This window comes from Notamacropus eugenii, chromosome 2 (genome assembly GCF_028372415.1).
Source record: "Notamacropus eugenii isolate mMacEug1 chromosome 2, mMacEug1.pri_v2, whole genome shotgun sequence".
Lineage (NCBI taxonomy): Eukaryota > Metazoa > Chordata > Mammalia > Diprotodontia > Macropodidae > Notamacropus > Notamacropus eugenii.
In genome coordinates, this window is record NC_092873.1 from 28514018 (window position 1) to 28539020 (window position 25003).

Sequence of the window (25003 nt, forward strand, 5' to 3'; positions counted from 1 at the left end):
CAGGAAGCAGCCAGCCCAGGGCTCAGCCACCCTCGCGATCTTGAGCTGTGGACCCCTCCCGCGGAGACCTAACTGACCTGGCACGTGTGCACTCGCCCAGGCTTAGCTTTACCGTTGGGCCCATGCGCGTGACTCCTGCATCTGGAGAACGCGTGCTCATTTCGGTCCCCCTCGAGGCGTTGCTAGGGCTACAGCCGTCTCTAGGATCGATTCCTTGCTGTTACTGGCTTAGGAGTCACTTCACTTGGAGCGGTTGACGTTCTTTTTGGAGAATAGGCGAGGGCCCAGAGGAGGCCAATACATCAAGGGAGAACTCCTCGTGACTTCCCCCACCCTCTCTGTGACCCCCTGCCAACATGAAGAACATTTCTAACATCTTTAGGAGGAGCGTTGTGTCCCCATCTTCCTCCTCCTCCTCCTCCCCCCGCGCAGGGACAGCGGGGTCCCACCCTTCGGCCCGGATTCTTACATCATCAGAGTCAAGGACCTCGATAAGATACACAAAGCTGCCGAGCTTGGGGATGTGAAGAAGGTGCAGGAACTGCTGCTCCACGAAAAGGCCGGAGTCGACGATCTGGATAAAAAGGGCAGGTGAGAGGGCGGTGGGGGAGAGTGAAGGGAAGGCCCCCAGGAACAGCCTCAGACACCCCCCCCTCCACGGGGGCGCCTGTGCCTCGGCTACCCCTTGGCCAAGCTCTTCCCCTCAGCATCTGGGACAGAGCAGGGTCAGGCTCTGCCTGCTGGAGAGTGGATCCCAATCGTGACCACTGGCGTCCCCTCCCCCTCCTCCCTACCCATTTTGAATGAAGGGAAACTCCTTCACTTTTTCCTTTAGCCAGCCTCCAGCTGACTTCCGCCTCCTCAGTGGTGAGGTGGGAGCAAATGTTACCCTGTTCTAGTGAAATGTTGTTTTCAGCCTTTCAGTTGTGCCTGACTCTCTGGGAAGACTTTGGGAGATTTCCCTGGCACAGATACTGGAGTGGTTTTCCATTTCCTTCTCCTGGTCCTTTTACAGATGAGCAAATTGAGGCAAATAAGGTTAAGTGACTTGCCCGGGGCCACACAACGAATATTTGCCTAAGGCTAGATTTGAAGCCAGGAATATGAATCTCCCTGATCCAAAGCCAACACTCCTATCCCCTGGGCCACCTAGCTGCCCCATCTGGAGAAATATGGTCACTGTATGTGGAATGTAAAAGCAACAAGGCAGAAAAGAAATTTCTGCTTTTATTAATCGCGTTCTATGTGTCAGTCACCCAGCTAATCACAACCGATAGAAAGAAATCTGGAGGCTGTCTCTGCTTGCTAGGAGGTCAGTCGAATGGAGATGGTAATCTACAAGGGAGGCTAGGAAGGAGAGGATCAGATACTTAGGAGGAGATCCGGGGAAAACTAGTGTTACAAAACGAAGACTGTAGGGAATATCAAGCAGATAAGTGTTCTAGTTTGACAAGGCTTCAAAGAGATCAAGTCGGATGAGAAATGAGAAAAGACCATTAGATTTGGCAGTTAAGGCATCATTGGTATCTTTGGAGATTTTACAAGCCAGACTAATGTTAAAAGAAAGAGTCCAGAAAGGAAGTGGAGACACGTGTTTTCAGGAATCCTCTTAGAGCACAAATTAGGCAAAAATGCCAAGAGAAATGTGAGATGAGAGTGAGGACAGGTTGACGAAGTAAAGATGTTTTTGGGAATGGGGAAGGAGGGAAGTAGCCATTAGGCAGGGAAAGATTGAAGAAAGCAAGAATAGGAATGAGAGAGGGGCGATACGCTGGAGGAGATAAGATAGAATGCGATGAGTTGGACCTATAGAAGCATTTTCTTTTTTTTTTTTTCCTCTTTCCTTGACTTGTCTAATAGCTTTTTTTTTAATTTAACTTTTAACATTTATTTTCACAAAATTTTGGGTTACAAATTTTCTCCCCTTTTATCCCCTCCCCCCCAAACCCAGGCATTCTAATTGCCCCTGTGACCTATCTGCTCTCTCCTCTATCCTCCCTCCCTGCCCTTGTCTCCGTCTTCTCTTTTGTCCTGTAGGGCCAGATAGCTTTCTTGACCCCTTAACCTGTATTTCTTGTTACCCAGTGGTAAGAACATTACATTTGGTCCTAACACTTTGAGTTCCAACTTCTTTAGCTCCCTCCCTCTCCACCCCTTCCCCTTGGAAGACAGGTAATTCAATATAGGCCAAATCTGTTTAGTTTTGTGCCAGGCCTAGAGGCCTGTGGGCTACCCGAGTCTTACGTTACCTCTATCGGAGGTCTTCGGTTGGCCAAACCGGATGCTCGTATGAGAGAAAGGACGTTCCAGAGTCGAACAAGGGTTGAGCTTTATTTCAGGGTCTAGTTACAAGTGCAGGGGAATTCTTCCTTAGGAGGGAGCGAAGAATCTCCCAAGGAGGCAAAGATCTTATAATAAGAGATTGGAAGTAGAAGTGTAAGTGGGGAGAGAGGGGGAGGGGAGAGAGGAAAAGCGGAGCCTTGTTGTCCTCACACGTGGCCCCTCCGCCCAAGAGAACTTTCTGGCTTTCCTGATCCTACTTAAGCTCTCCAGCCGCATAGTTTGCATCTGAATATCGTGCTGTTAGGTGTGCCCAGGTCCGGGACAATCTCGAGGGCGGGGAGAGCTCTCTCCCATCACGTTTCTCACGGGAAGAGGCGGAAATACACGAGATAGCTCGGTTCACCTCGATTCCCAGTCGTTTCCTGGGGGGGCCTCGTGAGAACTCTAAGATTTAGAAGTTCCCACCTTTACCCGCCCGAGGCTGTCCACATGGAATTGAGCTTCCATCTCCAGCAGTTTTGCAAATGATTTCCATACTAGTTGTGTTGTATAGGACTAACTATATTTCCCTCCATCCTATCCTGTCCCCCATTACTTCTATTTTCTTATGGTCCTTTCCCTCCCCATGAGTGTCGACCTCGTATTGCATTCTCCTCCCCCTGCCCTCCCCTCCATCTTCCCCCCCTCCCTGCTTGTACCCCTGTCCCCCACACTCCTGTATTATGAGATAGGTTTTCCTATCAAAATAAGTGTGCATTATATTCTTTCCTTTAGTGGAATGTGATGAGAGTAGACCTCATGTTTTTCTCTTGCCTCCCCTCTTTATCCCACCACTAATAAGTCTTTTGCTTGCCTTTTTTATGAGAGATAATTTGCCCCATATAACTTCTCCCTTTCTCCTCCCAATATTTCTCTCTCACTGCTTGATTTAATTTTTTTTTAAAGATATGATCCCATCCTCTTCAATTCATTCTGTGCACTCTTTCTCTATGTATGTGTGCGTGTGTGCATGTGTGTGTGTGTACTCCCACCCAGTGCCCAGTTACTGAAATGTTTCAAGAGTTACAAATATTGTCTTTCCACGTAGGAATGTAAACAGTTCAACTTTAGTAAGTCCCTTATGACTTCTCTTTGCTGTTCACCTTTTCATGGTTCTCTTCATTCTTGTGTTACAAAGTCAAACTTTCTTTCCAGCTCTGGTCTGTTCATCAGGAAAATTTGAAAATCCTCTATTTCATTGAAAGACCATTTTTTCTCCTGAAGCATTATACTCAGTGTTTCTGGGTAGGTGATTCTTGGTTTTAGTCCTAGTTCCTTTGACTTCTGGAATATCCTATTCCATTCCCTTCGATCCCTTAATGTAGAGGGTGCTAGATCTTGTGTTATCCTGATTGTATTTCCACAATACTTGAATTGTTTCTTTCTAGCTGCTTGCAATATTTTCTCTTTCACCTGGGAATTCTGGAATTTGGCCACAATGCTCCTAGGAGTTTCTCTTTTTGGGTCTCTTTCATGCGGTGTTCTGCGGATTCATTAAATATTTATTTTGCCCTCTGGTTCTAGAATCTCAGGGCAGTTTTCCTTGATAATTTCATGGAAGATGATGTCTAGGCTCTTCTTTTGATCATGGTTTTCAGGTAGTCCCAGAATTTTTACATTGTCTCTCCTGATTCTATTTTCCAGGTCAGTTGTTTTTCCGATAAGATATTTCACATTATCTTCCATTTTTCGAATCTGCACGCTATGTTCTGAGATATCGGTCTTTCTCATAAAGTCTTTAGCGTCCATCTGTACCATTCCAGTTTTGAAAGATCTATTTTCTTCAGTGAGCTTTTGAATCTCCTTTTCCATTTGGTTAATTCTGCTTTTGAAAGCATTCTTCTCCTCATTGGCCCCTTGCACCTCCCTTGCCAACTGAGTTAGGCTAGTTCTCAAGGTGCCAATTTCTTCAAGATTTTTTTGGTACTCCTTTAGCAGGGAGCTGATCTGCTTTTCATGCTTCTCCCTCATCCCTCTCATTTCTCTTCCCAGTCTTTCCCCCACCTCTCTAACTTGATTTTCAAAATTCCTCTTGAGCTCTTCCATGGCCTGAGCCCATTGGGTGGGCTGGGACACAGAATCCTCGATTTCTGTGTCTTTGCCTGATGGCAAGCATTGTTCCTCCCCATCAGAAAGGAAAGGAGGAAGTGTCTTTTCTCCGAATAAGTACCCTTCAATAGTTTTATTTCTTTTCCCTTTTCTGGGCATTCTCCCCAACCAGTGACCTGACCTCTGAATGTTCTCCTCACACCCACCTCGCATCCTGGTCCTCCCAGCCAGCGTTTGGGGACTGAGATTCAAATGCTGCTTCCCGCCTTAGGGTTTTTGGCGGGGGCAGGGCTGCTATTCAGTGTGAGAATTAAGTTCAGGTGGTCAGGGGCAGGGCCGCCTCTCTGGCTCAGTTCCCTCAGGGGGTTTATGCACAGACCTTCCACTATGGATCCAGGCTCCCGCCCGTTTGGGGAGCTCCTGTCTGTAGCCGCCTCTCAGCTTCTATCTCCTGGGGGGGGCCCGGCCATGGGGGCACCCCACTCCCCTCTCGACCCGCCAAAGAGACTCTCTCACCTATCCCCGTCAGTCACCTGTTGGTGGGGGGTCTTGTGCCGCTGCTGGAGATCCCGTCCCGTAGCCTGCTCGGATCTTTTCCTCACGGTGTCTCGGCCACGACAGGGCTGCCCTCTGCTCCCAGTCCCGGCGCCTAGTCCACGGCGCGAAGGACCCCCCGCGAGAGGTTTGCAGGTCTCTCCGGAACAGAAATCTCCCTTGCTCCAATATTCCGTGGTCTCTGGGTGCAGAATTCGCCCTGGGTTGGTCCCCTCTAGCCGTTCTGTGGTTTGTGGGTTCGGAGCTATGTGTATGTGCGTCTTTCTACTTCGCTATCTTGGCTCCGCCCCCTGAAAAAGCATTTTCATGTGGGATGAATGAAGGAGGAGATACTGACAGAAGGCATTTGGATGATGTTAGATGAGAAGAAGTGGGGACAGGGTGGTCTCAAGTAATAGCCTCAATTGTTTTCAGCCAAATATGAGACAAGATTTTTAGCTGAGGAGGTGCAGAGTGAAATATGGGAGCTTTGAGGAGGGATGAAAAGGTTTGGAAGAGCAGCTGTGGTAAGTGTAAGGTGACCGGTTTTTCAGGTGTAGTTTATAGAATCAGCTTCCTTACTCTCTCAGCATACCTAATATAGCTATCCGATTAAATGTGTATGTTTGAGTTTCTCATGGGGTATGGACTGGATATATGGTGTCATGCTATAGGGAACTCCCTTTGCACTGCAGGCCAGTATCTTTCAGCAAATTAGAATCTTAGATAGTTACTTAGATCCCTGAGAGGTTAAGTGACTGGCCTAGGTCACACTGCCAGTGGGAGTCAGAGGTAGTTCTTGCCAGCTCCAAGGCTTGCTTTCTCTCCCCTGTGCTGTACTGCCTTTCTGGAGGGTAATTGACGACGCAAGCAAGGGGATCTTTAAACATGAGTCACAGAAATTATCCATGGGAAAATTAAGTTCCAAGTGTATTTATAAAAGACATATATGTTTTATTTTGTCTGTGAAACATTGGAAGTCTGTGGAATCCAGGATGGGCATTTGATGGTTCCCAGCGCATTATTCATTTGCCCCAATCTACGTTTGTACATTTTCATAATTGTTGAAAATATACACAAATTATTAGATGTGTTCTTAGAAACAACGAAATGCTGTCCTGTTGTTACCATACCCCTATGTTGAATGTAATTTCCAACATTAGTCATTCATTACCTTTCAAAATTAGGAGTGATAACTATATATTGAGTTTCAATTAATATTTTCGCTTATCCTAAAAGCCAAGAAATGCCAGTATTGGCATGATCCTTGTGAAGCGCTGCCTTCACAATTACAGGCCCAAAGTAGGAATGGATGAGAGAGAACAGCCTCATAGGTTAAAGCAGCTGAGGTACTGGCTCATTGAAATGGCTGAAGTCAAAGGCTTTCATGATTGTCTGGCTATCCTCATTGACCTTGTTCTGATACATAAGCTGTGATTTGCAGACTAATATAATAACTTTTGCCCTTCCCATAAATATATATTGTTTTGTTGAGATGGTTATTAAAAAGCATTTCAGCAGAGTAATGATAACGGAAATGAGTGTAGTAACCTATTTGTTTAATATACAAATGTAGTCTAAAACTGAAGAAATACAAAAACATACAACCAGTCACTGTACAGTTTGAAAAATGCTAGTCCCTTTTCAAGGTTGAGATACTTTTCACTGTGTTCAGTCGTGCTGAAAGAAGTGAACCCTAGCCCGTTGATCCTGCATGGTATGGCAACTAGATAATTATTGCCTAGTTGGAAGATTAACTGTAATTACCATGGATAGAGACATTCCCAGAATGATGAATGTTGTAATTGCTAACAGCAACTACAGGTGAAGTGAGGTTGAAAGTTGTCACAGACTTTTGTCGCCCCTGTCTTTGTGGTTATATTCTTCCCTAAAATACACAGCAACCAAGGTGCCCTCCCCACATAGTGCCACTCAGGTAGTATGATGGCTGACCCACTTATCTTTCACTTTCTTCATCTTTCCCCTAACAATAAACATTTGAGGCTGTTTTGCTTCCTTCCGTTCTCATTTCTTTTACCACTCATAACTAAGTTTGTTATTTCTCAGATGTATATCAACACATTTTTAAATTCCTTTCCCTCTCTTATCAGTGCCCTCCTAGGAATATCTCTATCTACCCAGGCTCTTTTACCCTGCTTCCCTTTTCCCTTTTTCCCTTTTATGAGTAAAATGAAATCCTACCCTAATCACAGCTGATAGGGATGGGATACAACTGGATTAAGAAGAATTAGTGCAGATGGCAGAGTAGAAAGACACACGTATGGTAGCTCTGAACCCACAGCCCATAAAATATCTGTAAAAAAGAACTCCCAACAAATTCTGGAGCAGCAGAAGCCATAGAACAATGAAGCGGAGGAGATTTCTGTTTCAGAAAGCCCTGAAAAACCTAGGAAAGGTCTGTCGCGCCCTGGACCCGGCGCCCAGCTCAGCCCTACCTTGGCCTCGACGCACCGAGAGGAGCAGATCCAGGCAGGCTTTGGGGAGGGAGTCTCCAGCAGCCTTGCAGATCCCTCCAGCCACAGGCGCCAGGGTGAATGAGGGAGTCTTTTTGGCTTGCCAGGAGGGGAGTAGGGAGTCTCCATAGCTCGGGCCCCCTTGGGAGGCAGCAGCGGGAGCAGAAACGAACAGGGGCTCCCCAAGCAGGCAGGAGCCTGGATCCATTGTTGAAGGTATCTGCATAAACCCCCTGAGGGAACTAAGCCCTTTGTGGCAGCCCTGCCCCTACCTGAGCATTTGAACTTAATCTCACACTGAATAGCAGCCTCGCCCCCTCCGAAAGCCCTGAGGCTGGGAAGCAGCATTTGAATCTCAGACCCCAGGCGCTGGCTGGGTGGATCTGGAGGTGAAGTGGGTGTGAAGAGGACATTCAGAAGTCAAGTCACTGGCTGGGAAAATGCCCAGAAAAGGGGAAAAAAATAAGACTATACAAGGTTACTTTCTTGGTGAACAGGTCTTTCCTCCCTTCCTTTCTGATAAGGGAGAAAAATGCTTACCATCAGAGAAAGACACAGAAGTCAAGGATTCTGTATCCCAGCCCACCCAATGGGCTCAGGCCATGGAAGACCTCAAAAAGGATTTTGAAAATCAAGTTAGAGAGGTGGAGGAAAATCTGGGAAGTGAAATGAGAGAGATGCAAGTAAAGTATGAAAAGCAGGTCAACACCTTGCTAAAGGAGACACAAAAAAATGCTAAAGAAAATAACACCTTCAAAAATAGGCTAACTCAGTTGGCAAAAGAGGTTCAAAAAGCCAACGAGGAGAATAATGCTTTCAAAACCAGAATTAGCCAAATGGAAAAGGAGGTTCAAAAGCTCACTGAAGAAAATAGTTCTTTCAAAAGTAAAATGGGACACATGGAGGGTAATGAGTTTAGGAGAAACCAAGAAATCACAAAACAAAACCAAAAGAATGAGAAAATGGAAGATAATGTGAAATATGTCATTGGAAAAACAACTGACCTGAAAAATAGATGCAGGAGAGACAATTTAAAAATTATGGGTCCACCTGAAAGCCATGATCAAAAAAAGAACCTAAACATCATCATCTTTTCAATTTTGAAAGAATCCACAGATCCCCTCCTGAAAGAGGTCCAAAAAGAGAAACTAATAGGAACACTGTGGCCAAATTCTATAGTTCCCTGGTCAAGGAGAAAATATTGCAAGCACCTAGAAAGAAACAATTGAAGTATTGTGGAAATACGATCAGGTTGACACAAGATCTAGCAGCTTCTATGTTAAGGGATAGAAGGGCTTGGAATATCATATTCCAGAAGTCAAAGGAACTAGACTAAAACCAAGAATCACCTACCCAGCAAAACTGAGTATAATACTTCAGGGAAAAAAAAATGGTCTTTCAATGCAATAGAGGACTTTAAAGCATTCTTGATGAAAAGACCAGAGCTGAAAAGAAAATTTGACTTTCGAACACAAGAATGAAGAGAAGCATGAAAAGGTAAACAGCAAAGAGAAGTCAGAAGGGACTTACTAAAGTTGAACTGTTTACATTCTTACATGGAAAGACAATATTTGTAACTCTTGAAGCTTTTCAGTATCTGGGTAGTGGGTGGGATTACAGACACACACACGCACATGAGCACACACACAAACAGAATGCACAGAGTGAAACGAAGAGGATGGGATCGTATCTTAAAAAAATGAAATTAAGCGGTGAGAGAGAAATATATTGGGAGGAGAAAGGGAGAAATGCAATGGGGCAAATTATCTCTCATAAAAGAGGCAGGCAAAAGACTTTTTAGTGGAGGGGAAAAGAGGGGAGGTGAGAGAAAGACATGAAGTTTACTCTCATCACATTTGACTCAAGGAAGAAATAAAATGCACACTCATTTTGGTATGAAAACCTATCTTACAATACCTAAAGTGGGGGAGAAGGGGATAAGCAGGGTGGGGGGGATGATGGAAGGGAGGGCAATGGGAGGAGGGAGCAATTTGAAGTTAACACTCTTGGGGAGGGACAGGATCAAAAGAGAGAATAGAAGCAATGCGGAGCAGGATAGGATGGAGGGAAATAGAGGTAGTCTTTCACAACACGACTATTATGGAAGTCATTTGCAAAATTACACACATATGGCCTATATTGAATTGCTTGCCTTCCAAAGGGAATGGGTAGGGAGGGAGGGTTGAAGAGAAGTTGGAACTCAAAGTTTTAGGAATAACTGTTGAGTACTGTTTATGCTACTGGGAAATAAGAAATACAAGTAATGGGGTATAGAAAATTATCTTGCCCTACAGGACAAAAGAGAAGATGGGGATAAGGGACGGGAGGGATGTTAGAAGAGAGGGCAGATTGGTGATAGTGGCAACTAGAATGCCCAGCGTTTTGGGGTGGGGGAAGGAGAGAAATGGGGAGAAAATTTGGAACCCACAATTTTGTGGAAATGAATGTTAAAAGTTAAATAAATTAATTAATTCAAAAAAGAATGATATAAGCACTGATATGCTTGTCAGGTTTGGTAAAAGCACTTGACATCAATGACCTTGTTTGCCTAAAGCCAAAACAATAGCAAAAATAAGGTTGAGAACTACCCTTCACATCTTCAACTCTCTTTGCCAAGTCTTCAAAGAAATTCCTTTTTCTGTTAGGATAGGAATTACACTCCTGGTTGCAGTCATAGGACAGAAAAGGGCTAAACTATAGAAAGTATGATAGTTCTCCCACTTATGTGAATACTGTATGGTGAAAGGGCTCACTTTTGTAAAGGGAAGGCAGGTCATTCCATTTCATTTCATTCTTTAACCTGGAAGGAAGACCTACATAGGTAAATTCATTCATACACATGCATATATATATACATATATATATATACATATATATGTATATATATGTATATATATGTACGTATGCACACAAAAATACACACTTGTATATGTATATACGGATACGCTACAAAAAATACTCCAGAGCAAAGCAAATTACTTCAAAATTGCTAATAGCAAATCAAGCCAAAAAGCAAAAGAAATCCATTTTTTCCCTTATTAGATAAGATTAAGTACCTTGTAAAAATAAATCTAACTAAAGTTTGGTAAACTTTTTAATGAAAATGTAAAGTTTAAAGAAGCCAATGTAAAGTTGTGAAGGGTAAATTTGGCATAATTCATTGAATTCCTCCAACTACACTAAATTCTTGTATGGAATGACTAGATTAAAACACATGATCATCTATACTATACATAACATTTTAAAATTTTTTATACAAAATTGCTACCCAGTTTAATATTTCTCAGAACTGGCACCCATTGCATATGTGAAAAATCATAGATAATGGGAACTGCTATTAGACTGTACGAAGCTATTCATCTTCCACAAATAAAAGCCAGTGATTACACAAACTGCAATTTTGGACACAGAGCAAGAATTGTTATTAAAGGGTAAAAAATAAATACTGAGATAAATAAAAAATTAGTAGGGAAACAAAAACAATTTTTAAAAAACAGAGTTAGTATCACATAAAAATAATTAATGCTTAAAGCATAATGATACTTTTAAAAATAGGATTCCTGTTCTAAATTTTATAGGAAAATAGTGCCTGATCTTTGGAATTTCCATGGATCTCTTCTAACACTAGGAGGAAAAGATGTATCTCCAGTCACTGGTCCAAGTTATCTGGCTGGCTCCTCAGAATGCAAAGTCTCCCTGTGTTCATTGGTAGGAGGTAGAGTTTGGCTTGTCTGGGCTCTTGTCGTGTTGGGTGAGGGGATAGTTGTAGAATGGTTGGCTCCCTGTCTTACATCATGGAGGGCAACAATGAATGTTGTCTCTGGCCTTGTAAAAGTTGGAGGTCTCAAGGAATGTGTTTGATATTTGAGAGTTGTGTGGGGTTTGAGTATATTCTCCACAAAGGTAACAGACAATGTTATGGGCCCAGATATCCCTTTTGTGGGTGCCAAGGACAAACATGTATTGGGATGATCCTTATACCAGGATGGTGCTGGGCAGCTGAGCCAGATTCTCTTCACATCTGAGAGTCTGACCTCTCTGGGGTAGTGACCTCAGGTTGTCCTGGAGTTGGTGCAGGGTTTTCTCCTGAAAGTTGAAGGAGAGAAGGACATGGAGGCAGGAGGACTGGTGCCCATCCCTGAAGCTGAGGCAGTTGTACAGAGGACATCTGGTGGAATTGCTATAGATATTGATCCCATACTGGAGTTCTCCATGGTAGTTGTTGGTGCTCTAGATGGGATGATTGGGAGAAGAGAGGAAAGTCTCCCAGTCAGGCTGGTTTGTAAAGGAGTACTTGAGTCAGAGGTAGCTGTTGTTTCATCTGAAGTCAAGGCGAGCAACAGGCTCCTGGTTGCCACGTTCACTCCTGCAGATGTCTTAGGTACAGCAGTGGCTCTTCTTGAAAAATAGGTTGACTGTGTGTGAGAGAGGGTGTCTTGATTTCTGGCCAATTGTCCCAGTGGGAATCTGGTCGCTGGTGTCCTGAATTGAAGATAGTAGAGGATATATTCTATATGTGATTCATAGACTGAAATGCAACATGATAATCAAGTCTATTAAATGTCCAATGTAAGGCACAGGTTTTACAAGTATTAAATCTAGAGCTCTGACTTTGACATTTTAACTTCTCTTAAATGTACTCACTCCCTGCAACAATGAAATAATCAGCCTACTTTGGCCAAGAGTAGACTTCAAGTGACTGAGTCTGTATCTCTTAACAATAAGAAAACAGCAAAAGGTACTAATAAAGCAATTTATAAAACAACTAAATTATGATTACCCCAACCTTATTTTTTCATTAAAAAAATTAGCAATACTAACAACTGGTAAAAAAAATTAAAATAATGATAAAAGCATGGCACATCCTTATCATCAGAGGACAAAATGCCCCATGGTATAGACATCAAGCCTTCATGAAACATATAAGGCCTAGCAAGAATATCAGGAAGATGAAAAACTGCAAAATCTCTTCTTAGACATTCAAAATTCCTAATTTGTGTGACACTTCAAAAAGCAAGTTGGAATGATCGTGGATTGTCATTCGATTATGCCTAGTTTTACTGAGATGTGTTCTACTGGAGGACAATGGAAAAAATAGCTTCATGGGTTAAATGAGTCATTTGGAGTTTTTCAAATAATTATTTAACAAAATAAAATTAAACACATTACGTATTCTATTTGACACAAATCATGTTGTTAATGACAAACTATTTCCAAAAATAAAAGCTAAAATGTCAACATTTTCAACTTACAGTTGAGAGATTCAGTCTCTTTTCAACCAAACCATTATTTGGCCATTTCCTCACCAAATTCCTGTTACTATATAAGTTTGTGTGTATATGTACATGTGAATATACACATATATGTATGTATTCATCTATTCATATACACACACATGTATTCAGATAGGGAAATCCAGCTACTTCTCTATAACTCTGTTGACAGTCTCCAAAAGAATCTGCAACAGAAAAATTCGTCATCATCAAGCCCACCTGATGATGAACCTCAGACTAAAAAGGACATGTCTTACCAAAAAAAATTTTTGAATGATTCTATTCTCCTTTCCACAACTGCTTTGGAAAATATGTATCTGTATATGTGTATGGGAAAGCTGCCTCCTCAAAAACCTTATCTCAGAACAGGAGGTAAGGAAACTTATTTCTCTAATTGCAAGCTCAGTTCACATCTTTGGGATAACCCCATAGAGCCTAGCAATGACCTTGGTAAAGTAACTGCTAGAGAACTAGAGAATTCTCTGACCCACTGGTATTTAAATTTCCATGGGTTCAGCTTTTCAGTGATAAGCTTATTCCCAAAAGCAAATTTTTTTTTTTCTGGACCAAAGTAGACTCTAGTCATCAAAATCTGGAATGTCATTGTAAGAGTAGCCCGTGTAGCATTTGGGAACATAGTAGGCAATGCACAAAAGGTAGAATCCTGGCAGGAATACCAGAATTTCAATTACCAGAACAGAAATGACTCATTCTGCCCCACCTTTGCTGATATATCCAGCTAATAGCAGAGCGCCTATGACATTGTGAAAGGTGCCAATCATAAATAGTACTATGGCAACAGCAATAACCTTGTAAGGGATTTTGGGAGGGCTCTTCTTAAAGTTTTCGAATTTCCCTGATTAAGTGATGAAGTTTTCATTATTTTATATTTATCATATTATTTGTATAAGTAATACCTTTATTGAAATCAAATGAGAACTTTCATTGACATACGTTTCAAAAAAAAAAAAAAAAGAAATGCTTTGTAGTGAAGTCCCAGTAAAGCTTTGTTGTTTTACGTAAGATGAATCATTTTCAAATCTCTCCATATTTGTTTTGGTTTACTAAACTATGTTTAAGCTAATATTTATAGATGCTCTGATCTTTTCTGTGTTCTCTTTTGTGAATTTACTATTACAAATTTGAGAATTTTCTTTTCTCGAGACTAAATACAAATAGGATCATTTTCTATATAAGGATACTTTGTTTTGGTACTTTCCCCACATGCTATATATATTGCAACATTTACCTCCTCTCTATCTATACTATACTGTTTCATTTGTCTCTGAAAAGGAAACTATACTGTTTTAATGGTGATCGGGAGAGCTCTCCCATTTCATCTCTTCCCACTTCTGTGAGGTCGTAAGAATTAAAGAACTGCATGCACTTAGCTTTTAAGGGCATCATGTCTATTAAGATCGCATCTTCCTACAGACAGGAAGAGGATACCTTTCTACAGTAAGGGGGGAAGATTAACAAGGGCTTGAAGGAAGCCAGAAAAATACAGAGGGAAAGGACTCCAGGGATGGAAGACAGTCAGTAAAAATATATTGAGTTGTGAGATGGTGAGTCAATGCAAGGAAGAGCAAGAAGGCCAGTGTCACTGGCAGAATGCAGGAGTAAAGTACAATTAGATTGACAAATAAAAGGAGGGACAGGCTCTGAATGTGAACTAGCACTTTCTATTTGATTCTTGAGGGAACAGGAAGCCATTATATTTCATTGAATGGTAAAATGACATGGTCAGACAAGAGCTTTAGGAAAATCATTTTGGTGGCTGAGTAGAGGATGGACAAGAGTGTCTTATGACAAGAAAATCCACAAGAAGGGTACTGCAATAGTCCAGGAATGAGGTGATGTGGGCTTGCACCAGGAGGATGATAGGGTCATATGAGTAAAGGAGCATATAGGAGAGGTGTTAAGAGAGCAAGACCTATATTCCTTAACAAAAGATTGGATATGGGTTTGGGCGTGAAAGTAAGTAGTTCCGGGCTGTGAGCCTGGGTGATTGGAAGATGGGGAGTGCATGAAACTGGGAAATTGAGACGAAATGAATTTTGGGAGGGAAAGGAAATGAGTAGAGTTTTGGATGTGTTGCGATTCAGATACGGACAAGACAACCAGTTCAAGATTTCTAACAGGCAGTTGTCCAAAAGGAGTAATGAGTTTGCAGATCACTAGAGAGGCTAAAGGTAGATGAGTATATCTGAGAATCACCGTTCTCAGGACGGATTTCCAGGAGCTTACAAAATCTCCTAGAAAAAGAAAAAACAAGGGCCCAACTCAGAGCCCTAATATACAATACCCAAAATTCGCATTGATGACTTGGGTGAGAATGTAGCAAAAAAGATTGAGACAGGATTCAGCCAAAGAACCAGGAGAGTATTGTCATAAAAATCTAAAGGGAAGAGAATATCAATGAAAGTAGGAGAATGGAATGAAAGGCTGCAATGAGATGAAGAAGAATGAGGATTGAGAAAAGGTCATTTCTTTTTGCAATGACGAGTTTTATAGTAACATTAGCGAGGACAATTTCATTTTGCTTATGAAACTTAGCAACCAGACTGTAGAGATAAAAAGGGAGTGGGAGAAATGGAAATGGAAACACCTTTTGTAAATAGCTATCTCAATGAACTTGAAGAGAAAAAGGGAAGAACTAAGGAAGAATATTATCAGGGAAAGAATGAAAAACTGAAGGTGCTTTTTTTGGTGGGAATTCATGTTTTGCAGATAGGTTAGTAGGGAACTAGATGACAGTGCAAATTGACATGGTAGTTTGGCCTCTCGCAGCACATCAGTGTGGAAGACCATCAGACCATCCCAGGGATGTTTCTTCTGGCTGAGAGCACAGCTAACTCCATGTCAAGTCCTTTGTGAGGGTCTAGGCCAGAGTCAGCTGCCTACATAACTCCATCACACACTCCAACTACTTCCAGGGTCAGGCGTCAAGGAGAAACAGAATCATCCTTGGTTTTGACTTCACCAGCACCTGCTGACTCCATCACCCGCATTGATGGGGCTCTGCCTGGAATGAAAACAAAGGTCCTCTAGTCCTTGACCTCTGCTGAAGCTACAGATCTGACCAGGATTGTTAGATATTATGTCTACTTTGCCCCTTTGTCTCCAGTCATTTTCTCTGAGGGATACTTACAAGTCCAAGGCCATAAGCTTGAATATTCCTGGAACTGAAAGCCCAAGTGTCATCCTCAGCAGCAAGGTCACAGATGTGGGCTTTCTTTATTTTGAGACCACTAGAACCAAGGGCTTCTGGGTACAGTGGGAGAAAGTAACAAAGGTGCTTCACTGATCACTCCTTTACCTGGATCTCCTATGTCCTCAGCTTCCCTTTTGGGAGAAGAACCAAGGAGGTTAGGTACCACTCTTTGCTCCCTTCCACCGGTGATTGCGGCTAACCATCTGCAGTCCCAATTGGACACTCAGAGAGGACCTGAGTTCTCCCTTTGGCCACAATGGAGCAAAGTCCATACTGTCACAGTCAAGATGACTGGAGATATCTCTGTGGCTCCAGAGTGACAGCACAGGAGCTCAAGTGAACTCAACCCTGCTTCTTACCACCAGCAGCAGTTGCATGGTTTTTCCTGGACAAAGCACAATTTCTCCCTCACCTACTAAAGGTGACGCCAGTGATCTCACCATCACTGAGACAGATGCCACCCCTGCATGGCCATGGACACTCTCTTCTTCAACTTCCCTAAATTCAACTGAAACGATTCCCTTTACAGTGAACATTAGCTCACCTGCCCCAAGACCTGATACCATAAGTCTCACCTTTATCACCAAAATCCCAGATATTGACCCTCTCAGACTGTGGCCACTCTCAGCCCTGATCTCCCAAGTAGAGTGTCAGAGAAAAGCACAACTGAACCATCGACCACCACATCTACTGAAGATCAACTCTTCTCAAACACTAATCCTGGAGGTTCATTGGTGAACACGACTGGCTCAATTTTGTTGGGACTGGTGCTCATATTGTTCCACATGCAGGCAGAAGGGAGCTCAGAGGTTCCGCTGACTACAGAGAGCATGATTCCATGCAGGATGATAATAAGTATCACGTCAACTCCTCCAGGGCTCAACACAGCAGCTGAATTGAGCTCAGCCATACCTCCTCCAACAATTGCCCAAGAGACTCCAATAAGTCCTGAGGTCATTCTGACTGCCAGGGATATAAGCCCTTCCTCTACTTGGCAATGGGTAGGAGGGGGGACTGCAGGGTCTCCTGTCCATATGAGATGAGGTTCAAGTGTGTCTGCTGTGTCCCAGACCATCCTCTCTGAAATTCAAAGTTCATTTATCATCACCAAAGCCCCTTAGGAGATTCACACATAATGTCCATTGTCTTGTACTGCAATCGAGGTCACTAACACAGTTACTCTATCAGATTCCACTCTGATCTCAGGGCTGGAGGAAGGCCAGGATTCCAATGGTGCCATCTCATGGACAGAACCCAGCAGGACCTATCTCACCTTGGATTGCCCTTCAGAAAACCCCATAACACATGGCACTAGTCCTGTGGACACACGCTGACTAAGCATTATCCACTGGGCCAAGTGAGCACTTGCTTGAAAGAGGCACCAGTGCTGCTACTTTTCTTTTCAAAATGCTTGCTGAAGTCACTGTTCCAGCACCACAGAAAACTACCCAGGAGCTTGAAAGTCAAATGCATTTCTGCCCTAGATGGTCACACTGCCCTTGCAGTGGACACTGGCCTTATTGGGAACCTTATCTCTGCATTGTCAAAGGTCACAGCTTATATCAGCAAAGATAGGGAAACTGTGAAATTGAGCTCCTCTGGCAGTAAGCCTTCAAGGAATTTGCATCTAATGGGGGAGACAAGGCATAGAAAGGAGTGGTAGCCAGTGAGATGCAACTGAGTTATACATCATGAAGGAGTGTTACCTGGGGAACAAGTGGAGTACATGGACACATGACATTAGAGAAGAATGAGAGACAGGATTGGGTAACATTTTCAGATCTGGAGAGGATCCGGGGGATGAAAGTGTACCCGTGTACAAGAGAGAGTGAAATGAAGCATGACCTTGAATTTGATAAAAAAAAAAAAATAGATGAGTAGGGTGACACACCAATGGGGATCGCGGAAGTCCAGGGCAGACGTTCTAGGGACTAAGCTTGAATCCTGCAAGACTAGTCTTTAGTGTGGGCATCAGGACAGTAATGACGTTCGAGGAGAAATGGCCAGAGCTTAGCTTCAGGGCCAGAGCAGAGCTGATGAGAGTACTCTACAGGAAGAAGTGCCTGTGATGTGCATTGGAGAGGAAAGCGAGGTTCAGGTCATTGGGTGTTATCCCAAGGAATGAAAGAATCCCACTGAGAGGAAATGTATATCCCTATGAGAATAACACCAAACCTGTCCACATACTAACCAACTCCTCTGCTTGTAGTATTCTCCAGGAGCACAGTTCATGGATTAGTGAGTCTAATGTGACAAGCAAATGAAAACAGTCTACCAGCATCCTCATGCCTAGCTCCATAGTGAGAGATTCTGTTTCTGAGACTGTAAGAAAGACAGTTAGCATAGAAATCCCTCCAGGCTCAGCTCCCATATGGGGTACACTTCTCATTGCGGCCATGATCACAAATGGGCTCAGATCTGAGACACCCAGAGGATCAGTAGATTTTGTCATAGAAATATCAGCTTCACCTGAGAAATCCTCTTGTTTGTCCCGTAAACCTCCCACGTTCCTTGAATCCAGCAGAGCCCACAGTCAGCCAAGGATCTAGTGAGCCTTGGAAGGCCATACTATTATGGGATACTCGGGCAGGAGCAGAGGCAAATTCAGCTGCCTTGTCTTTCACTGCTCCCAGCACCATGCCAACAGATGGTGGAGGGGACACAAGCCCTTTCTTGGTGTCTACAGAAGGGCCAACAGAACGTCAGACAGTGTCCAGCCCCTTCCTAGAAGACACAAACATTCTGCAAGCACTCACAGGGAGGACATGCACTTTCTAAGCACGTGAGTAAGCCACTGCCCTGACACAATCTCCACTTCTTCTCTGCTCAGCCTAACTGAAGGACTCAGCTACCCAGGACTTTGCCTTCAACCTCTTTGGGAAGCCTGAGGAATTAGGCTAGGAATGTAGCTAAATGCCCCAACTCAGCGTCCATATGCTCCTTGATCATCCTTCTTTATATGAGAAGACATAGGTTCCAATAGAAACTGACATATGAAGAACCATTTAAACCATGTGCACAATCATTTAACAATGTGAATGTCAAGAACTACTATACAAATTGAGCTGAATGCTGTGAAATACTAATGACCTTCTTGTTCATTTAGAATAGATATTGAAATTTATTTCCCTCCCTTCATTGGAATGTTGAAGTGTATGAAATAATTATTAGTATGAAATATTAGTATTAAATTTAGTATGAAATAATGCATTTAATGTAAAAACTTTTTGATGTATTGGCTAGTTGTGCTATACGTTTTTGAATCTTTTATATTAAAGGAAGTCTCTAGGAGGGAGATGGATATATTTCAAGATAAATATTACCTAAAAAACAAAATGCAAACATCACTTTATCACTAATTAATGTAAAGTTAAAACAATTTAAAGGAGATGTTATATATCAATATATGAAATAATTTTAGAGAAAGACGTGAATATTTACGAAAATGTAATTTGTCCGGACCAACAGGAGAGAAAATAAAATACTTAGTCCCATCTTAATAAAGAAATTGAAAAAGCTTTTAATGAGGTCCTTAAGAGAAACTCCCAGAATCACCTGGATTCACAAGTGAATTCTATCAAACATTAATCTACCTAACTCGAAAGATGCTACCAAGGGTTGGTACTCTCCCAACTTGCCCAGTCATGGATCAAGCCCTTTAAAACAGAATTCCCCTCACTCTCTTTGGCAGTCCTACTGCACCTTCTTCCACACAACCAGGGCTTTTATTGAAACTCTACCTGTTGTGGTCGTCCTTTGTTTTTGAAAGACTTGGACTCCAAGGCCTCTGAAGGACAACAGAGAAATGATAACATGACTTGCACTAGACACTGTTTTGAATGAGGGAGGGCTGTGCAAAGTCACCAGCCTCACCTTTTCCTCCTAAGTCTTCTGGATCCTGTGACCAGACATTAATGATGATGACTGGAGATTGGCCAGGATGCAATGGAAGATTTTGGTCTTTTCTGCTAAGTCCTATTCAGGGACTCTCTCAGAGAGTGGTTATGCACATTTAATGAATAGGTCCCCTTAAGAAATAATCTAGGAATGGCCCCTTTAATGAGCAAAAGAAAAAAAAAATGAGTAAATCTCACTGGAAGGAATCAGCAAAAGTGACTACTGATAATCACTCTTCTGTCAGAAAAGTTCAGAAAAATATTAAGTGGAGTTTGGGCAGGGACTTATTGGTGTGCCATGTATGAGGGCACTTGGTTTAAAGTTTGGAGAGAGAGAGAGACAGAGACAGACAGACAGAGACAGAGAGAAGGAAGGAAGGAAGGAAGGAAGGAAGGAAGGAAGGAAGGAAGGTAGGAAGGAAGGAAGGGAGAGAAGAAAAGAAAGTAAGACAGACAGAAAGAGAGACAGAAAGAAAGAAAAAAGAAAGAGAAATGAAGAAAGAAAGGAAAGAAAGAAGGAAGAAAAAGAAAAAAGAAAGAATAAGAAAGAAAGAAGAGAGAAAGAAATATGCTCTGTTAACATCACGTTAACTAGTGACCCACTGACCATCCAAATTTACCTTCCTTTGGAGAGGAGACGGAAGGAGTCAACAAAAGCTAGAAGATGAGCTGAGGTACCCAGCTAGTTGAACCCCCATTAAGACATCTAGATCTACTCACAGGTCTGTGTTTGTCCTTAGTTTTAGAAGACCATGTCGTCAGAGAAATGATGACACGACTTGCAGCTGACTTTGTTTTGAGTGAGGGAAGGCTGTACAGCCTCACCAACCTCACTTTCTCCTGCTGAACTTTCTGGGTCCAGTGACCAAATATGCATCAGGATGCCCAGCATGCAATGGGTGAGGCACTGGGAATACAGAAAGAGGCCAAAGACATTGCCAGCTCTGAAAGGAGCTCACATTCTAACACAGGAGACTCCATGCAAATAACGCTATACAAAGCAAGCTATGTACAGGATACATAAGGAATGAAAAGAGAAGAGCCCTGGTTGAGAGATCTGGCCAGCGAACCATCTCTGAGTCCCCATTTCCAAAGGTGAGCTTCTCCTCCTCCAGCACCTTTGTCTAATGATAGTGGTGTTCCTGATGAGGATACTGCTGTTACAGAACCCCTTGGTTCCCCTGATGGGTTCAATAAGTTGGACTCAAGTGGGGTGTATAGAGATCATCATCATGCCTTAGGAGGGTTAGGACATGGGAAAATCTGATCAGATCTGACCTGTCTTAGATGGTCCTAGAGAATTCAACTGGGGGCTCAGTTGACTGAGGGATCCCTGAGGTGGGAAAGGAGGCTCCTGTGTGACCAGGCCCCTGGGGTTAGTAGTTATGGTGGACTGGGAACAGTGGGGTGGGTTCAGTGGAATCCATTGAACTAGGTTGGGCAGAACTGTCTGCAATCCATTCATGGGGTAGGATTGATTAGGTCAGTAATTGTGTCCCATCTCACCAGGACTGAGGGCATGGGGCTTGAGGGCTTGTAGGCACTGGCATTCCAGTGCCTAGGTTGAGCCTGTGTCTTGGGGAACTTGGAACATTCGCTGCTTACCTGTTCCTCACTGGGAGATCTCACTTGTCTTCACGATCCATCGACGAGGCAGAATGGAGGCTCTTGAAGGACGCTGGTGACCCTGAAGCTGCCAAGGGGGCCGGAGACTGAGTAGAAGTGTAAGCTTCAGTGGGAGGCAGTGTGCTTCCGGGTGACGATGTGGTGGGAGAAGGGAAATTTGGGGGCGTTGCGGTGGGAGGCGAGGGGGGGGGGGCTGATTTGTGGGACAAGGGGTCAGGAAAGTGGCCAGCACTGGTCTGGGAGCTGCTGGGTGCTTTGTCTGTCGTTCTGCTGGTCTGCTGTCTCGTTCACTTCCGGAAACAGTGGACTAGGGCATTGTGCCATGGCATTGGTGGACACAGTAGCTACCTCGCCTAGCCCAGTGCCCTCCATCCTTGGCACTCAGGGGACACAGATAAGGTGAGACCATGGAGGCCCCAGTGATCTGCCTTCCTTCTGCCCCAGCCTAGCATCCTTAGTACAATAGCGTGCCTACAGCTGAGTGCTCAGAATCACAAGAACACTCCTGCTTTTCTTGTCTCCTTGCCTCAGGGGTCACGTCAGAGGCCCTTGCCTTCATCCCTGAGATCCACTTCAGCCCAGGGCTGCCAGCTACTCTTCAGATGGCCCAGAAGCAGCGAGGCAGCCTCCCATGTGGGAGGGTCTGTCGCCCCCTTTCAGCCTGGCAGGACCCCCTGAGCTCTCTGAGCCACCATTTCCTAATACGTCAGTGAAAAATATGTTCAAAAACTTTCACAGCATCTAAGTGCCAGGAATATGGGGAGGAAAGCAGGAGGTGAGCTCCAGAAAGTGCTGTGGAAATCTTAAGGCAGGATGTAAATGCTGTTAGAAACTTTTCATTGTAAAAGCAACAATAGCCAGGTTGAAATCCTGCACTGGGCTCTTCCTTGCTATATGACCTTGGGCAAGTCATTATGTTGAGGTTTGGGGGTGGTTGGAACTTGAAAGAGCAACCCCTGTCCTTCCCGGAGAAATTGAACCAAACCTTCTTTGCCAGTCAAAGACAAAGATGATTATAGGTCTCCCATTTGCAGTAGACTTGTTGGGAATCTGTGTCTTTGTGACTTACACGTGGGGCAGTTAGAACCTGAGCCCTGCGGATAAGGCCCAGATGCAATCCGGGCACTATCTGTGTGATTAAGGAAATTTATGGTTCAGATTCGCACCTACAATAAGACCCATTTGAGAAGAAGAAGCTGGATAATTTATTGATTTACAGAAAAGGCAAATGCATGAACAGTTTAGAGCTATAGCAGAAATAATTAATATAGCCTAATACCAATATAATTATAGCAATATTAACATAGATATAAGAGGAAATAGAAAAACATCACCAATTCAGGAAAGTACCGACACCTGAATTTTCTCACCTGGGGAGTCCCGGGATACAGCTTTCAGGGTCTGAATTGGGAGCAAGTAGTCCCAGGCAGAGCGTCCTCTCCGTGGGTGAGATTCCAAGAACTTACACTAAGCAAGGAGATTTTATAGGGACCTAGACAAAGACGGCTTTTTGCCAACGGCTCCGCACACTGTTCCAAGCTGGTCGGGAACATGGCCATGGGAATACAGATGTTTGTCCATCAGGGAGATATCATACAGGGGTCACAAGATATAAGTTAATTAGTCATATACTGGGAGGATTAGCCAAATCTTCCAAGTATTATCTATGTGTTCCAGGAGTGGCTAGTTCCCAAAACATTAATACATGGCTGACTCACCTATGTTATATTCCTTGAGAGGTCACCAAAAGGACAGAGTGAACTTACTTTATTCAAGGGATATGAAATATTCCTTCACTATCATGGACGCAAGTTGGATCTTATGTTCAGAAAGACTGTGATAGGGATCTAGGCATGGTCAAGTAGTTTCAGGTGAGTGGAGGAGGGGTTTAGGGGAGGTCTTGAAGGGAGTGACCAGTAATTTCGGTGAGTAGCGTCAAGACAGCAGAAACCAAGAGAAAAGCATGTTGATAGCATGAAGAATGGGACGTAGCTGAAGGTTCCCTGGAAATAAGACAATGGAGGGAGAGGCTAGGTAAGGGTAGCTGAAATTTGGGCCCAGGGATAATGAAAGACTTCTGACTTCAGCCAAACACCTGTTTCTGAGGCAGGAACATGAGAAATAACTTATTCCCACTCTGGAGGGGTGAAGATAGCACCCTCCAGAAACAAAAGTAAGCCTTAAAAACCTTTACCTGACTATAAAGATCCTCCCCTATCTCCCCATTGACTGGGTAGTGCAGGATGTACAATTTCGAGTACCATGTTCCCCCTTCTGCCACAAGTTATGTATGACCATGAAAATGGACATTTACCTTTCCTAGAGGAGGAGAAGTCAATATTTGTAAGCTTCATACTCATGAGAATTCCAAGCTATACTTCATGTTTATTCTACTTAGCTGCCTTCCAACGTCAAAACAAGTTCCAAACCAGTTGGACCCATGCTTTGCCTGTAATCTTCTCTATGAAACATAACTCCTTCCTTATGTCTCCCATTCTACTGGTGGCTCTTCTGAACTTAGGGAAACAAATATCATCGTGATATATCTCAAATTTCCCTCTTCCTCTGCTAGAAAATAATCTAGTACTAATTGTTGTTGATAGTATCTTCTACAATCACTTTATTTTCCTGCATTTCTTTGCAAGTCAAAACACTCTCTGGCCTGGATCACTTTGGTTTCATTCCGTATAGTACATAAGGTCTGTGGAAAGAAAAATTGTACTCATTCCTCCCAATCCATCCTCTTTTATTTATTCAAATCTTGTTTCCACATCTATCTCCATTCTGATGAATGCTCCCTCACTCTACTATACACATTCTTCCTTTCATCCATCTCCCCTTTAAGTAAGTATAGATTATTTTGAACAAATATACAAATGAGGAAAGGGAAGAGGTTGATCAACCCATACACAAATCAAAGGGAGCAGTCGCTTTGGTAAGGACAGATACAGAGACCCAACAGAAAAAGATAAACAATAAATTGTACATTTAGAAGTCTCATCTCATACAGCAGTCTAGGGGGTGGGGGAGACATCATCAGATCTGCATGTTCATCCAAGTCATCTTCAACTGAGGAACTTCTTGGCTGTCTTTATGTAGAAATCCTCTATCTTCGGTCAATTCTGCTACAAACTTCATCTTGACACAATTGTAATTTTCATTCACCATTTATACCCTCATTTTTCTTAAAGAAGTGTACGCTATTTCTCCTGTTTGGTGACCCCAATACAGCTAAATGAACATTTCTGAAGGATGCTTTTCTTGTTCTTCCATCAAAAATTTTTTTTCTTCAAAATCAGTTTCCTCTTTTGTGGCACTGCAGTGCCAAATGTCAAAGTACCAAATCTTGTATGATTTTCAAAATCTCTCCACCAGATAAGGGTTTCCCTGAGAACTTTCCAAATATAACAAATTATGAACTTTCTCTTCCCCAGCACTCAGGCTTTATAGATAGACTGTGTCCATCTCCCCATCACCACCTAGTCCAGCGTTTTCTGTAACACCAAAAGATCTCTTCACCTTTTTATAACCAAGGTTCCAGGAGCCTGTATCACATTTATCCCTCCTTGAACACGATATGCTTCTGATTCCTGCCTCCACCTCTCTCCTTCTTCT

The 25003-nt window shown here is 43.1% G+C and overlaps 1 protein-coding gene across 6 annotated transcripts in view; it reads left to right on the plus strand.

Moving 5' to 3' along the window:
• Window positions 1-213: 213 nt before the first annotated feature.
• The window catches only part of LOC140524814 (golgin subfamily A member 3-like), a 68302-nt gene continuing 43512 nt past the window's right edge, over window positions 214-25003 (plus strand). For 4 of the 6 annotated variants that reach the window (XM_072639608.1, XM_072639613.1, XM_072639609.1 and 1 more), the window contains exon 1: window positions 214-591. The gene's annotated coding sequence lies outside the window, so the exon portion shown is untranslated. The remainder of the gene's footprint in view (window positions 592-25003) is intronic. The other 2 variants (XM_072639614.1, XM_072639616.1) reach the window with 1 other exon arrangement.